The sequence below is a fragment of the Tasmannia lanceolata genome, unplaced genomic scaffold (assembly GCF_043159265.1).
Source record: "Tasmannia lanceolata isolate RefF3 unplaced genomic scaffold, GAP_Taslan_0.1 ptg000012l, whole genome shotgun sequence".
NCBI classification, from domain to species: Eukaryota; Viridiplantae; Streptophyta; class Magnoliopsida; order Canellales; family Winteraceae; genus Tasmannia; species Tasmannia lanceolata.
Window position 1 is genome coordinate 1,380,024 of NW_027518689.1, and position 15,645 is coordinate 1,395,668.

Consider the following 15,645-nt stretch of genomic DNA (forward strand, 5'->3'; position numbering starts at 1 on the left):
ATTAAATTGCACAAGGAAAGAGCGCACGATTCCCTCCTTTGGATGCCATTCAAGGCCGAAATTGGTGAACCCTAGAACCATTGGTAATCCTTCAATATCTAGAAACTGAAAATCTTCGAAATCTGAAACTCATTAACCTCGAGAACTTAAATCGATTTATCTTGTGTCTTTCGGAACCATTGGATTATGGTTTCCAATCTAAGAACCATTAGAGCCCAATTTAGGAACACTAGTGTCGTGCCGTGTCCTAGGTTTTAGGGAGTCCTAGAGTTAGGAGTCCAGCCTCATCACGGACGCTTGCTATGAATAGCAACCGTACCATAGGTCTAGTTACACTAGTCACCCAATCTTTCCTTAAGACAAGCCTAGTAAACTAGGATGTAGGCAAACCTGCATTAGTCTAAGGAACAACTTGCATTTAGATAAGAATCATACAGCATCTTAGATGAAATCCTAAGATAATAAAATCCTCAACTTGAATTAAATAACTACTTTTAAAACTGTTGAAACAGTCAAATCCGTTTAAGTCGGTGTCCTAGTTGAGTTAGGCATAAGTAGCTTAGCTTAGGTGCACCGAACTACGTCGACTCTGATCCCAGTGAGGCTTGGGTACGTAGGCAGCTTGGATGTCTGACGGCATACCACCCGCGAGTCGGCACCACAACAAATTGTGGTGTTTTGTATATTAATTTTCTTGTAAATACTTAATCAAATCAGTTAGGGTTTTCCATGAAATTAGAATTCTAGGAGAACTTTCACTTAGAATGAATCCAGACAAATTAATAAATCAAGATACACATCTAGGATTCACATTGAAATTAGATTCTAGGATGCATGTCACTTAGTTCGCACATTAACATAGAGTTGAATGAGCCATTTAAAATAAATTTAAAAGAGTTAGCTTTTGGAATCGAAGACCGATTATCGGACAAGAATGGTGCATGTGGTGGATAACTCCCCATACCTTCCATTCTCGTAACCAGGTAGCGAGTCTAGATTTCTGGTTAATTATGGGTCCTAGATCCCACATCTAGGTGGCGACTCTGTCAGTCTCTTTCGTGTGGAATTCGGATTGCCTTAGTGATCCCAAGTCCACAGGAAAGACGAATTCAAATCAATATTAAAATGCACACGCCAATCGCGTGGGAACGAGAGACCAAAGGAGAGCGCGCGGCGGCTCGCGCCCCACGCCCCTCTCGCGGGATCATGTCCCACAGTCTGGCGACTCTGCTGGGGACCACCTAACTTCATTAAAATTTCAAAAGATAATTCATTTGAATTTAATTTAACTGGCTCATAAAAACTCTATACTTGTTAGATTAGTTTGTCTCGTTTTATTTTCTCATCATATTTTACTCGAACTTAATTTAACAAAACCTGAAGGCATCATAGATTGCGCGAACTTATTGCACACACTTACATCACTTGCATCTAAACCCTTGCATTTCACATGCACACACGTCCTATTTTAGGAACCCGGAGTGTTATCTAGCATGGTTGACTGGGATTTCATCACCTGGTGCCTCTGTGCTAGAGAAGCATTCCACCCTTAGCCTAGTACCTTTATGGTGCGTAAACGGATCTCTTGTTCACGTACTGATACGCCGGACACTGGTACAGTATATCGAACATGGATTCGCGCTAAGGGGACTCTTGGCCTTACCCCTAGATTAACCCACACATGCATGCAGTATACGAACACATGTGCACCACATGTGTGAGCCTAGTTTAGGATATCTTACCCATTTGTGTCTAGATTAGGCCGTAGTCCATCTTCCAATGGCTACGATCGGTCCTAGGTACACAAACAAAGTCATGAGTCGAGATCCTCTCTCCACTCCGCTAGATTAGGATTAGGTTTGATGCCTTCAGGTAACACTGTTAAAATGTGCGAAGACTAAAAACTTTTCCTTTGGGGTTAGGATATAAATCCCATCATTTCCAAAGATCTCATAGGATTAGTTATTCTTGATCTACCCGTTGAAAGTAATCCTATGCAATCTCACATTTTGATCATGTGTCTATCATTCGTCTCTTGTGGGATTCGATTGTGTCTTCATTGGCGAAAATTGTGTCTCAATCATTTGATCGTGCAATCTAGATGATCCAATCTTGCTTGTACCCTTGGTCTTTTCTTACTCTAAGGGCAACCTTTTTCAAGAATATTTTGCTAAGTCCTTCAGAGTTCACTATCATAATCCTTGAACTAGGGGCATTCCCCTATGCGAATCAGTAATCATGGTCAGTACAATTGTTGAGTCCGGTCTTACATTTCAAGGTCAATGCCTAGTCCAGGCAAGATATCTTCTGCTTCTCTTTTTTATTTAGAGTTGTGAATCCTGAGAATGTTCAGGATAGGTCATCAGATGTAATAGCCTTTTCTTTAAATAAAAATTTCAGTTCCAAAAGTTCATTGGTGTCTGTTTCTTAAGTGTGCTTCTGATCTTAAAATAAGACTCCCTCCTCAAATGAGGACAAAATTGACGAAACTCCACTTAAGTCACAGCAATTACTTGAACAAGAGGAGGAGCGCCAATCCCAGCTTTTCAAAGATGAAATTGAAGTGGTAAACACTGGCACTGAAACTTTGATTCAGTGAATGCCGATTGAAAATACATTACCCTCTGAGGAGTGTGAAGAATTGATAAAATTACTTCAAGAATAAGAAGATTGTCAAGAAAAGCTACAACCGATACCAGGGGCAAGACATAGATGGAAAGCTCAAGAGAATGAAGAAAGTGAGAGATATATGCTGTACAAGGGGCATAGAGTGGAAACAACTTTCATATTTCCAATCAATGACCTTGGTTCTCAAATTCATAACATAAAGCCAACAAATTCAAGATAAGAAGTTCAAGAGCAAGCATTGAAAAGTGATCATCAGATATCAAGAGTACGAATCCATAGATGGAGGATATCAAATAACAAGTTTCGCTCTATGAAAGTCTACAGCACGCATTAGAATCTTGAAAGAAGAAGATCCATTATCTTACCTGGAAATGCCGTCAAGCTCCGTAAAAAAAAAACAAAAGAGAAAAAAAAAATCAGTACCAGAGGGACTCTAGTAAACTAGATCGACTCCCAATCTGAACATCGGAAGGCCTCCTTTGGCCGAATAAATCCCAAAATCAGAACCCAACGTCAAAAGAATACTGGTTTGCAAACCCTTCGAGCCTAAATGAAATTTTCTTGAAAACCCATCAAACTAGGGGCATTCGCCCCGAACTACGCGAGACCTGATCCCTACACTGGGGTACGTAGGCAGCTCGGTTAAACTGAGTTCGGTCAATTCAAAAAAGAAAAGCAATTCAATCAATCCAAAAAAAAAAAAGAAATTCAATCCTTTCAAAAAAAAAAGGGGACAAGTTCCTAAAGAAGAGAAGTCAATTATTCCAGAAAGAAGAAAAAAAAGAAAAATCAATAAACTTTCGAACAATTTATCTTCAAACTAGGGGCATTCGCCCTGAACTACACACGACCTGATTCCTACCTTGGGATATGTAGGCAACCTGTTCACAGGTTCGGTCGAAATCTTTGTTGAACCTTAAGCCATTCTTTGAAAAGCCCTATCCTACCTAGAAAGTCCTTCCGGTGTTCAGAACTAATGATCTAGGTCCCGAAACAAAAAAAAAAATGATGATGAATAAAAAAAAATGGAGTTTGAAGATCTGCTAGACTGAAAACCTGAAAGGGCGGTTTAGGCAAAATTTAAGATCATTCCCCTGTTAAGTTGAAAACCCGAAAGGGCGGCTTAGGCAAAAGCTAAGGGGATAGCCTGCTGAATCGAAAACCTAGAAAGGTGGTTCAGGCAAAAGTTAAGGCTAGCGCGGTCCGCCAAGTCAAAAACCCTGAAGAGGTGACTTGGTCACGGTAAGAGAATCGATATAAGAAGGCTACAGCCGGTATCAAGACTGAAGATCAACTGAAGTTCAAGCAAATTCAAGTGACATCCTCAAAACTGGGGGCATTGGAGCTAAGCAATCCTAGGAGTTGTAATTAAATCATTGAGGCATTACTATTTTAAGGAAAAAGTCCAGTGTTTACCAATTGAAAAAAATATTTCTTGAAAGGATAGACTTACCAAATAAAACGTTAACTAAGTCAGAAGCATTACTGTGTCTGTCAGTGTAGTTAATCAATCGTTGTTATTCTATGTTCATTCCTTCAGAGCTCCTCAATCCTTTGAGTAGTGTCTTTTATCTAAGTTTTCTCTTTAAAAAGAGTCAATCGTCGTCCTTGTGTCCAAAATGATGCAACTGTCTCGGTGAAGGAGGCCCGGCTTCGTCAGCTCCCTGCGATTGTACCTGAAAGAGCTTGAGAATCCAGTCAAACAGCTTCATTTCAAAGATGATCAACTCAGAAGAGTTCAGAAGTAGAAACATCAGAAAGCCCAGCTTCCGTAAAAAGATCATGCCTCAAAAAGGCATCTTAAGCTTGGAAGAGCCTCAGATGCAATGATGGTCGAGCCAATTTCTCAGAAAGATGAACCGTTAAAATTCAGAATTTCCTTCCAGTTAGTTAAATACTATCCTGGTCAAGAAATGTTTATCTAAACACCTATCAAGAGGCAAGTCCCACTTTTCATGATTATATCCAAGAGAGCCGTTGTTGTAGATTACCAATTTTAAGTGTCTTGTTCAAGGTTTCAGTTATCCAAATCCCCAAAGACAAGACCAGCAGTCTCTTTGAGAAAAATCTTGTTGAAGTTTAATAAAAGTGTTTCTAATCCATTCTTGTTAGTAATGGTTCTTCGGTTTGCCGTTTCATCATTCGTCACGGTTTGCCGTTTCATCATTCGTCAAAGTCCTAGTTTCCGATATCTTTGTCAAGCACGATCTGTAACATCCCCGATTTCATTAAGTTCAAAAAATCAAAAATTCATCAAATCCAATCCTATGTCAAATTCAAGTTCATGAAAAATCTCTAAATTCTTCATTGTTGAATTCATCAATCAAAGCTATCTTGTTTCCTTGAGCCCGTTTGTGAACGGAGCCTCATTTTCTGAGTCCATTTGTGAATGGTCTCGTGTTCTCCTTGAGCCCGTTTGTGAACGGCGCCTCATTTCTGAAGTTCATTTGTAAATGGTCTCATGTTCCCCTTCATCCCGTTTGTGAACGGTGTCTCATTTTCTGAAGTTCATTTGTAAATTGTCTCATATCCTCTTCAAGCCCGTTTGTGAACGGTGCCTCATTTTCTGAGTCCATTTGTTTATGGTCTCATGTCCTCCTTGAGCCCGTTTGTGGACGGTGCCTTATTTCTGAAAAATCAAAAATTCATCAAATCCAATCCTATGTCAAATTCAAGTTCATGAAAAAACTCTAAATTCTTCATTGTTGAATTCATCAATCAAAGCTATCTTGTTTCTTTGAGCCCGTTTGTGAACGGTGCCTCTTTTCTCGAGTCCATTTGTAAATGGTCTCGTCTTCTCCTTGAACCCGTTTGTGAACGGTGTCTCATTTTTCTGAGTCCATTTGTGAATGATCTCATGTCCTCCTTGAGCCCGTTTGTGGACGGTGCCTTATTTCTGAAAAATTAAAAATTCATCAAATCCAATCCTACGTCAAATTCAAGTTTATGAAAAATCTCTAAATTCTTCGTTGTTGAAGCTATCTTGTTTCTTTGAACCCGTTTGTGAACGGTGCCTCATTTCTCGAGTCCATTTATGAATGGTCTCATGTTCTCCTTGAGCCCGTTTGTGAACGGTGCCTCGTTTCTCGAGTCCATTTGTGAATGGTCTTGTCTTCTCCTTAAGCCCGTTTGTGAACGGTACCTCATTTTCTGAGTCTATTTGTGAATGGTCTCATGTTCTCCTTGAGCACGTTTGTGAACGGTGCCTCGTTTCTCGAGTCCATTTGTGAATGGTCTCATCTTCTCCTTGAGCCCGTTTGTGAACGGTACCTCATTTTCTGAGTCCATTTGTGAATGGTCTCGTCTTCTCCTTGAGCCCGTTGGTGAACGGTACCTCATTTTCTGAGCCCATTTGTGAATGGTCTTTTTATTCTCCTTGAGCCCGTTTGTGAACGGTACCTCATTTTCTGAGTCTATTTGTGAATGGTCTCATGTTTTCCTTGAGCCCGTTTGTGAACGGTGCCTCGAATCCATTTGTGAATGGTCTCGTCTTCTCCTTGAGCCCGTTGGTGAACGGTACCTCATTTTCTGAGCCCATTTGTGAATGGTCTTTTATTCTCCTTGAGCCCGTTTGTGAATGGTACCCCATTTTCTGAGTCCATTTGTGAATGGTCTCATGTTCTCCTTGAGCCCGTTTGTGAACGGTGCCTCGTTTCTCGAGTCCATTTGTGAATGGTCATGTGTTCTCTTTAAGCCCGTTTGTAAACGGTACCTCATTTTCGAGTCCATTTGTGAATGGTCTCGTCTTCTCCTTGAGCCCGTTTGTGAACGGTACCTCATTTTCTGAATCCATTTGTGAATGGTCTCTTATCCTCCTTGAGCCCGCTTGTGAAAGATGTCTCATTTTCTTTTCTTTTTTTTTAAAAAAAAAAAAAAAAAAAACCGCTTGAGAACGATCTTTGTTCTTTCTGTTCGGAATCCATTCGAAAGTGGTATCTCATTCTCTCGTTGCCCGTTTGTGAACGGCACCGCATCAGGATTTCTTATTATGTTCTAATTCTAGGATTTCATTTAGGGCCTTGCGTTAGGTAGTAAATGTTTGCGTCTAAGTTCCGTTTGTGTAGAGTCTTTTGTCGATTAAAGCTATGCAAAATGGCTCTGTCATTTTGACTTTGGTATTCGATGACTACGTCATCTCTACCAAAGAGGGGCATCTGTAGACACCCCATTTTGCTCTACCTTAATCGATAAAGAAATTAGGGTTTGTTTTCCGTCGGTTTTCCAATGTCTTTCTTTCCCGCATCCGTTTGTTACATTTCTAAATATTTTTGGTCGTTTCCGTCGTGTTTCGTATTTTCCCGCTAAATGTTGAGAAGGATTATTCAGAAAAATCTAAACCAGAGAGAATTGGGACCCGTTTGGTGGGCCCGCATTGGGTGCTTCGATTAAATTTGGATCGAGAAAGTTGGACCCATTTGGTGGGGCCGCATGATGCATTTTGATTAAATTTGGACTCGTTTGGTGGGCCCGCATTGAACATTTGTTTAAAATCGAATCAACCGAGGGCCCACATTGTGGGGCCCGCGTTGTGGGGCCTCAGTGGGGCCTCTTGTGAGGCCTCTTATGAAGAGCAATGATGGTAGCTCTCCACTAAGACAACATGATGGGCCCTCCACTAAGAGCAATAATGATGGACTCTCCACTAAGAAACATGATGGGCCCTCCACTAAGAGCAATAATGATGGACTCTCCACTAAGAAACATGATGGGCCCTCCACTAAGAGCAATAATGATGGACTCTCCACTAAGAAACATGATGGGCCCTCCACTAAGAACAATAATGATGGATTCTCCACTAAGAGGGACAACATGATGAGCTCTCCACCAACATATCTCTCTCTCTCTCTTTCTCTCCCTATATATATCTCCCTTCCCATCCATAAGTGGAAGAGGAAAAAAAAAAGAAATTTATCTTCCATTATCTCTTTCTCTTCCATTATCTCTTCTAATCACTCCCTCCAATCCCTTTCCTCAATATATTCTTCCATCCCTCTCCCTAATATTCTTCTTCCATTATCTCTTCACTCCCTCAATCACTCCCTCTAAACACTCTAGAGAAAGCGAAAGACGGCGGAGCGGATCGGCGGCGGCAGGATTTTTTATATTTTTTTGGATTGGGCAGAGATCTTCACCACAGGTAGGTGCATTGTTCTCAAAATATTTCTGTATTTTTCCGAATTTTTCTGATTTTTTCCGCAAATTGTGTTTTAAAAATGAAAAACTCTTCAAAAAAACATCTTTTGACGAAGAAAAATTAAATTATATACCAAACAGATTCTAAAATTAATGAAATTTCGTGGGAAAATAATATGTTACTGATTCATTTTACCATGAATTTATAAAGATTTTTGGAGTTTATTTGGTATATTATTTAATATTTGCTTTGAAACTTATCAGATTTTAGGAGAATTTTTACTAACATCAGATCATCATTAAAATTCATAAAATTTTTACAGTAGTCTTATCTTCCATATTACTTGTTACTGTAAAAGTTTCGTATTATTTGGATCTGTTTTAATATGGGATGTAGTGTTAATTTATAATCTGGTCTAGAAATTGTAAAATCCGAAATTGGTCGTAAATAATTTCTAAAATTCATGAAAATCTCACTGCATGCTATTTTGATTCATATAGTATTTCTGTAGAAATTTCATAGAATTTAGAGTTATATTTCTATTAGTTTATGTGTTAATTGTGCAATCTGGACATTTAATGGTTTAATCAAGATTAAATGTGAATTTAATGTAAAAATATGCAAAACTCATCCTGTAAGCTACATACATTTTCATCTTGCTGCTGTAGAAATTTCAAATCATTTCGAATTTATTTGCAACAATTTCACTTGTAAAACCGCTCATATGCTTAAAATTGATAAAATCCATGGAAAATTCGAAATTAATTGAAAATCATATAAAAATTCCTAAAGAACTTTAAAATTCTGTCACATGTTCACTCCTTAATCCATTGAAACAGAAATTTTAGGATCTTTAGATTTTCCTGGAAAAATGGCCAGTGCATCCATAATCGTATCCCAATTGCAACTTGATCTTTGACAATTTGAATATTTAAGTTATAGCATGTTGTTGGCTCCGAGGTTATTGTCCACGGAAATCCCGAGATTCTGCCAGGCAATAAGATGCTATAACCTAAGTATTAAATTGCACAAGGAAAGAGCGCACGATTCCCTCCTTTGGATGCCATTCAAGGCCGAAATTGGTGAACCCTAGAACCATTGGTAATCCTTCAATATCTAGAAACTGAAAATCTTCGAAATCTGAAACTCATTAACCTCGAGAACTTAAATCGATTTATCTTGTGTCTTTCGGAACCATTGGATTATGGTTTCCAATCTAAGAACCATTAGAGCCCAATTTAGGAACACTGGTGTCGTGCCGTGTCCTAGGTTTTAGGGAGTCCTAGAGTTAGGAGTCCAGCCTCATCACGGACGCTTGCTATGAATAGCAACCGTACCATAGGTCTAGTTACACTAGTCACCCAATCTTTCCTTAAGACAAGCCTAGTAAACTAGGATGTAGGCAAACCTGCATTAGTCTAAGGAACAACTTGCATTTAGATAAGAATCATACAGCATCTTAGATGAAATCCTAAGATAATAAAATCCTCAACTTGAATTAAATAACTACTTTTAAAACTGTTGAAACAGTCAAATCCGTTTAAGTCGGTGTCCTAGTTGAGTTAGGCATAAGTAGCTTAGCTTAGGTGCACCGAACTACGTCGACTCTGATCCCAGTGAGGCTTGGGTACGTAGGCAGCTTGGATGTCTGACGGCATACCACCCGCGAGTCGGCACCACAACAAATTGTGGTGTTTTGTATATTAATTTTCTTGTAAATACTTAATCAAATCAGTTAGGGTTTTCCATGAAATTAGAATTCTAGGAGAACTTTCACTTAGAATGAATCCAGACAAATTAATAAATCAAGATACACATCTAGGATTCACATTGAAATTAGATTCTAGGATGCATGTCACTTAGTTCGCACATTAACATAGAGTTGAATGAGCCATTTAAAATAAATTTAAAAGAGTTAGCTTTTGGAATCGAAGACCGATTATCGGACAAGAATGGTGCATGTGGTGGATAACTCCCCATACCTTCCATTCTCGTAACCAGGTAGCGAGTCTAGATTTCTGGTTAATTATGGGTCCTAGATCCCACATCTAGGTGGCGACTCTGTCAGTCTCTTTCGTGTGGAATTCGGATTGCCTTAGTGATCCCAAGTCCACAGGAAAGACGAATTCAAATCAATATTAAAATGCACACGCCAATCGCGTGGGAACGAGAGACCAAAGGAGAGCGCGCGGCGGCTCGCGCCCCACGCCCCTCTCGCGGGATCATGTCCCACACTCACATGCACATACGTCCTATGTTAGGAACCCGGAGTGTTATCTAGCATGGTTGACTGGGATTTCATCACCTGGTGCCTCTGTGCTAGAGAAGCATTACACTCTTAGCCTAGTACCTTTATGGTGCGTAAACGGATATCTTGTTCACGTACTGATACGCCGGACACTGGTACAGTATATTGAGCACGGATTCGCGCTAAGGGAACTCTTGGCCTTACTCCTAGATTACCCCACACATGCATATAGTATATGAACACACGTGCACCATGTGTGTGAGCCTAGTTTAGGATATCCTACCCATTTTTGTCTAGATTAGGCTGTAGTCCATCTTCCAATCGCTGCGATCGGTCTTTAGGTACACAAACAAAGTCAAGAGTCGAGATTCTTTCTCCACTCCGCTAGATCAGGATTATGATTGATGCCTTCAGGTAGCACTTGTTAAAATGTAAGAAGATTAAAAAACTTTCCCCTTGGGATTAGGATATAAATCCCATCATTCCAAAGATTTCATAGGATAGCTTCCTCTCGATCTATCTCTCAGATCTATCTTGCACGATCTTGCTAAATCATATGATTATGATATCCTAATTTCTCTCTCTCAATGGCCTAGTCATGCTTGTGTCATTATAGGTCGTGTGACCTATCGCTTAGGCTTTCCCTAGGGCAGTTCATACATCTGGGATGTAGTTTACATATTCAGATTGTTTAGCCTAGATCATATTTCTCTTAAGATCATTGCATCCCTAGCTTAAGGTCAATTCCTTCTTACTCTAGGGGGAACCTTTTTCAAGATCATCTTCTAAATTCCTTCAGAGTTCATTCTGATAATCCTTAAATCAGAGGCATCCCCATGTGCTATCATGTCATCATTGTTATGTTTATTTGTTTTGAGGAACCATCCTTTTATCTCCCATTCCTTAACTAGTCGTATCATAATTATCATATCAATCATAGAAAAGAAAATTTTCCTGAATGTCAAGCTTACATCTCGTGTTTATTGTTTCTATGTCAGGATTGGTCATCACTCAGAATCTTGGAAAATTTCTTGGGTTTGAACTTATTCTGGATTAAGTGAGAAAATTTAACTCCCAATTTGTGTTGAAAGTCTCTCTATCCACTTTTTCCTACCTATGGCAGATTCTATGGAAAATTTCTAACTCTTTCATGTCACAGAAACCCTAGCTCTGCTTGTCCAACAGATGAAAGAACTTAAGGAAGAGAATCAATACATTAAGGCTCAGCTGGAGAAGAAACTTGGCCCAGCCAGTATTGCTTCTAAGGACAAAAATCATAGCCTCTAGATGCATTGAAATCGTCTCAAAATGATGCGTTCATAAAGATGGAGAAATTCTTCATGAACCTCTCTCCGCAGACAACCATGGTAGTTGGTGAAGTCAGTCAAGTGAGGAATCAGATACATTATATGTCCACCCATTGTTGTCAATGTCAAAGTTCTGAGCACTTCATCCACATGGATATTATGACTGAAGATGTCACTGCCCAAGGTAGTATTGCCCAAAATTGCGAAAAATCTCTTGAGACTCTAGTCTGTAAGGAAGAGAAGCCAGCTTCAAAATAGAGCAGAAAATTCACTGATTTGCCTATCCCACGATCTGGTATCCTGAAAGGGTTTAAGGAAAGGGAAAAGAGGATTAACTGGTCAAAGGAGCCTATGGTAATCGAATATGATCAACCAAGACCTACACCTCAGCAAAAGCTCAATAGGCAATTCGCCCCCCTCCCGCTTCCACCATCTGTTATATTGCAACAAGGGTTGGCTTCAAGCGATATCTATTTACCTCGCATTAGGGATCCTCCTAATCCACTCCCCAGGACGTGGAAGGCAGATGAACACTGCGACTTTCACAGAAGATCAGGGCACACCACCGATCAGTGTATAATTTTGAGACATCTGATCCAAAAATTGATTGATGAGCGCAAGCTATCATTCCAGCAAACGTCAAATGTTGTGTGGAACCATGCCGCACCATCGCTAGATAAGGCTTAGACACATCGAAGTTTGAGAAGCTCAGGTCTAGCTGCAGTAGAACAGGAAGAATCCAAAATTAAAAGTATCAGCCATGATGATGATTTAGAATGAACTAGCCTTCGCCGAGCTTCAACACCATACAGTCGCAACTATTAGAGTCTTAGTCCATCTGCTATTTTTATTGAGTCTAGTCATCTAGTTTTGTGTTCTGAAGTTTGAATAAATTTTTATTTCGGTCATGTCAGTTAAGTCACTGTCAGTGCCTTGTCCAAGTAAGTCCTTTTCTGATAATGTAAATCTTGAGCTTGTTTAGGATGAGTCCAATAATGATATAATTTCTTTCCATTCAACAACGCTTGCTTCTTCATACATTCTAGTGTGTTTGCTTCTAACTTTCATAACAATAAAAATAAGACTCCCATCTCGAATGAGGAAAGAAATGCCGACGAAACTCCCCTTAGTTTGTAGCATATGCGCAAACAAGAGGAGCGTCGAGCTTGGCCTCTTAAAGATAAAACTGAAGTGATAAACATTGACACTGAAACTTTGATTCAGTGAATGCCGATTAAAAGTACATTACCCTCTGAAGAGTGAATAATTGATAAACTTATTTCAAGAATAAGAAGATTGTCTAGAAACGCTACAAGTGATACCAGGGGCAAGACATAGATAAAAAGCTCAAGAGAATAAAGAAAGTGAGTGACATATGCTATACAAGGGGCATAGAGTGGAAACAACTTTCATATTTCCAATCAATGACCTTGGTTCTTAAATTCATAACATGAAGCCAACAAATTCAAGATAAGAAGTTCAAGAGCAAGCATTGAAAAGTGATCATCAAATATCAAGAGTTACAAATCCATAGATGGAGGATGTCAAAGAACAAGTTTCGCTCTATGAAAGTCGAAAGCACATATTAGAATCTTGAAAGAAGAAGATCCATTATCTCTTACCTGGAAATGCAGTCAAACTCCGAAAAAAAAAATAATAATAAAGAGAACTCATCAACCTAGATCAATTCCAAGCCTGAACATTGGAAGGCCTCATTTGGCCGAACAAATCCCAGAATCATAACCCAATGTCAAAATAAATACCGGTTTGCAAACCCTTTGAGCCTGAATGAAATTTTCTTGAAAACCCATCAAACTAGGGGCATCTACTCCGAACTACGCGAGACCTGATCCCTACACTGGGGTACGTAGGCAGCTCGGTTAAACCGAGTTCGGTCGATTCAAAAAAAGAAAAGAAATTCAATCGTTCCAGAAAAAAAAGGGACAAGTTCCAAAAGAAGAGAAGTCAATCATTCCAGAAAGAAAGAAAAAAAGAAAAATCAATTAACCTTCAAATAATTTATCCTCAAACTAGGGACATTCGCCCTGAACTACGCACGACCTGATTCCTACCCTGGGATACGTAGGCAACCTGTTCACAGGTTCGGTCGAAATCTTTGTTCAACCGTAAGCCATTCTTTGAAAAGCCCTATCCTACCTATAAAGTCCTTCAGATGTTCAGAATGAAAGATCTATTCCTTAAAAAAATGATGAATAAGAAAAAGAACGGAGTTTGAAGATCTGCTAGACTGAAAACCTGAAAAGACAGTCTATGCAAAATTTAAGATCATTCCCCTGCTAAGTTGAAAACCCGAAAGGGCGGCTTAGGCAAAAGCTAAGGAGATAGCCTGCTGGATCGAAAACCTAGAAAGGCGGTTCAGGCAAAAGTTAAGGCTAGCGCGGTCCGCCAAGTTAAAAACCCTTTAAAGAGATGACTTGGTCACGGTAAGAGAATCATTATAAGAAGGCTACAGCCGGTATCAAGACTGAAGATAAAAAAGAAGTTCAAGCAAGTTCAAGTGTCATCCTAGAAATTGGGGGCATTGAAACCAAGCAATCCTAGGAATGGTAACCAAATCCTTGAGGCATTACTGTTTTAAGGAAGAAGTCCAGTGTTTATTAATTAAGAAACTACTATTTGAAAAGATAGACTTATCAGAAGCATCACTGTGTCTGTCAGTGTAGTTAGTCAATCTTTGTCATTCTAAGTTCACTCTTTCGGAGTTTCTCAATCCTTTGAATAGTGTCATTTACCCAAATTTCCTCTTTAAGAAGAGTCAGTCGTCATCCTTGTGTCCAAATGATGCAACTGTCTCGGTGAAATAGGCCCGGTGTCATTAGCTCCCTGCGATTGTACCTGCGCCAAGTTAATCCTAAAGAAAAGATCTCGAGAATCTAGTCAAAGAACTTCGTTTTAAATAAGATCAACTCAGAAGCATTCCGAAGTAGAAACATCGGGAAGTGGAGTTTCCATAAGAGGACCATGCCCTAGAAAGGCACCTAAGGCATGGAGGATTTCATATGTGATGATGATTGGGCCAGTTTCTCAGAAAGATGAACCCTTAAAATTTTTAATTTCCTTCCTGGTAGTTGAATATTATCCTGGTAGTTGAATATTATCCTGGTCAAGAAGTGTTTATCTAAACACCTGTCAAAGGAAAAATCTCACTTCCCAATTTTCAGTATCCAAGAGAGCCGTTGTTCTAGATTACCAATACCAGGTAGTTAGATCAATGTTTCAGTTATCAATCCCCAGAAGAAAAGACAGATAATCTCTTTGCGAAAAAAAATCATGTTGAAGCTTCCTGATAGCGTTCCTAAACCATTCTCGTTAATCATGTTGCATAGTTCCTAAGGTTTGTCGTCTCGTCATTCGTCAAAGTTTTAGTTTTCCATATCTTCATCGGGCACAATTTCTATTGTCCCCGATTTCATCCTACACCAATTTCAAGCATCTAAAATTCATCAAATTCGAGTTTACCTCAAATTCAAGTTCATGAAAAATCTACAAATTCTTCATTGTCGAATTCATTAATTCATCTCAACCGAAGTTGTCTTATCTCTTTTGAACTGTACAACTACGGTGTCTCATTCTTTTTGAGTCCCTATGACTATGGACTCTTATCCTTTTAGGCCTGTATGACTACAGTGTCTTATTCCCTTTGAGGTTGTATAACTACAGTCTCTCATTCCCTTCAGCATCCGTATAATTACGGCGTCATGTTCCTTCCAAGTCCGTACAATTACGGTCTCATTTCTTTGGAATCCGTATAAATATTGTATTTCATTCTCTCTGAGTCCATTCAAAAATGGTCTCTTATTCTCTTTGAGCATCATATAAATACGATGTCTCATTTCCTTGGAATCCGTATAAATACGGTGTTTCATTTTCTCTGAGTCCATTCGAAAATGGTCTCTTATTCTCTTTGAGCATCATACAAATATGATGTCTCATTTCCTTGGAATCCGTATAAATACGGTATTTCATTTTCTCTGAGTCCATTCGAAAATGGTCTCTTCTTCTCTTTGAGCATCATACAAATATGATGTCTCATTTCCTTGGAATCCGTATAAATACGGTGTTTCATTTTCTCTGAGTCCATTTGAAAATGGTTTCTTATTCTCTTTGAGCATTATACAAATATGATGTCTCATTTCCTTGGAATCCGTATAAATATGGTGTTTCATCTTCTCTGAGTCCATTCGAAAATGGTCTCTTCTTCCCTTTGAGCATCATACAAATATGATGTCTCATTTCCTTAGAGTCCGTATAAATACGGTATTTCATTCTTTCTGAGTCCATTTGTGAATGGTCTCATGTCCTCCTTG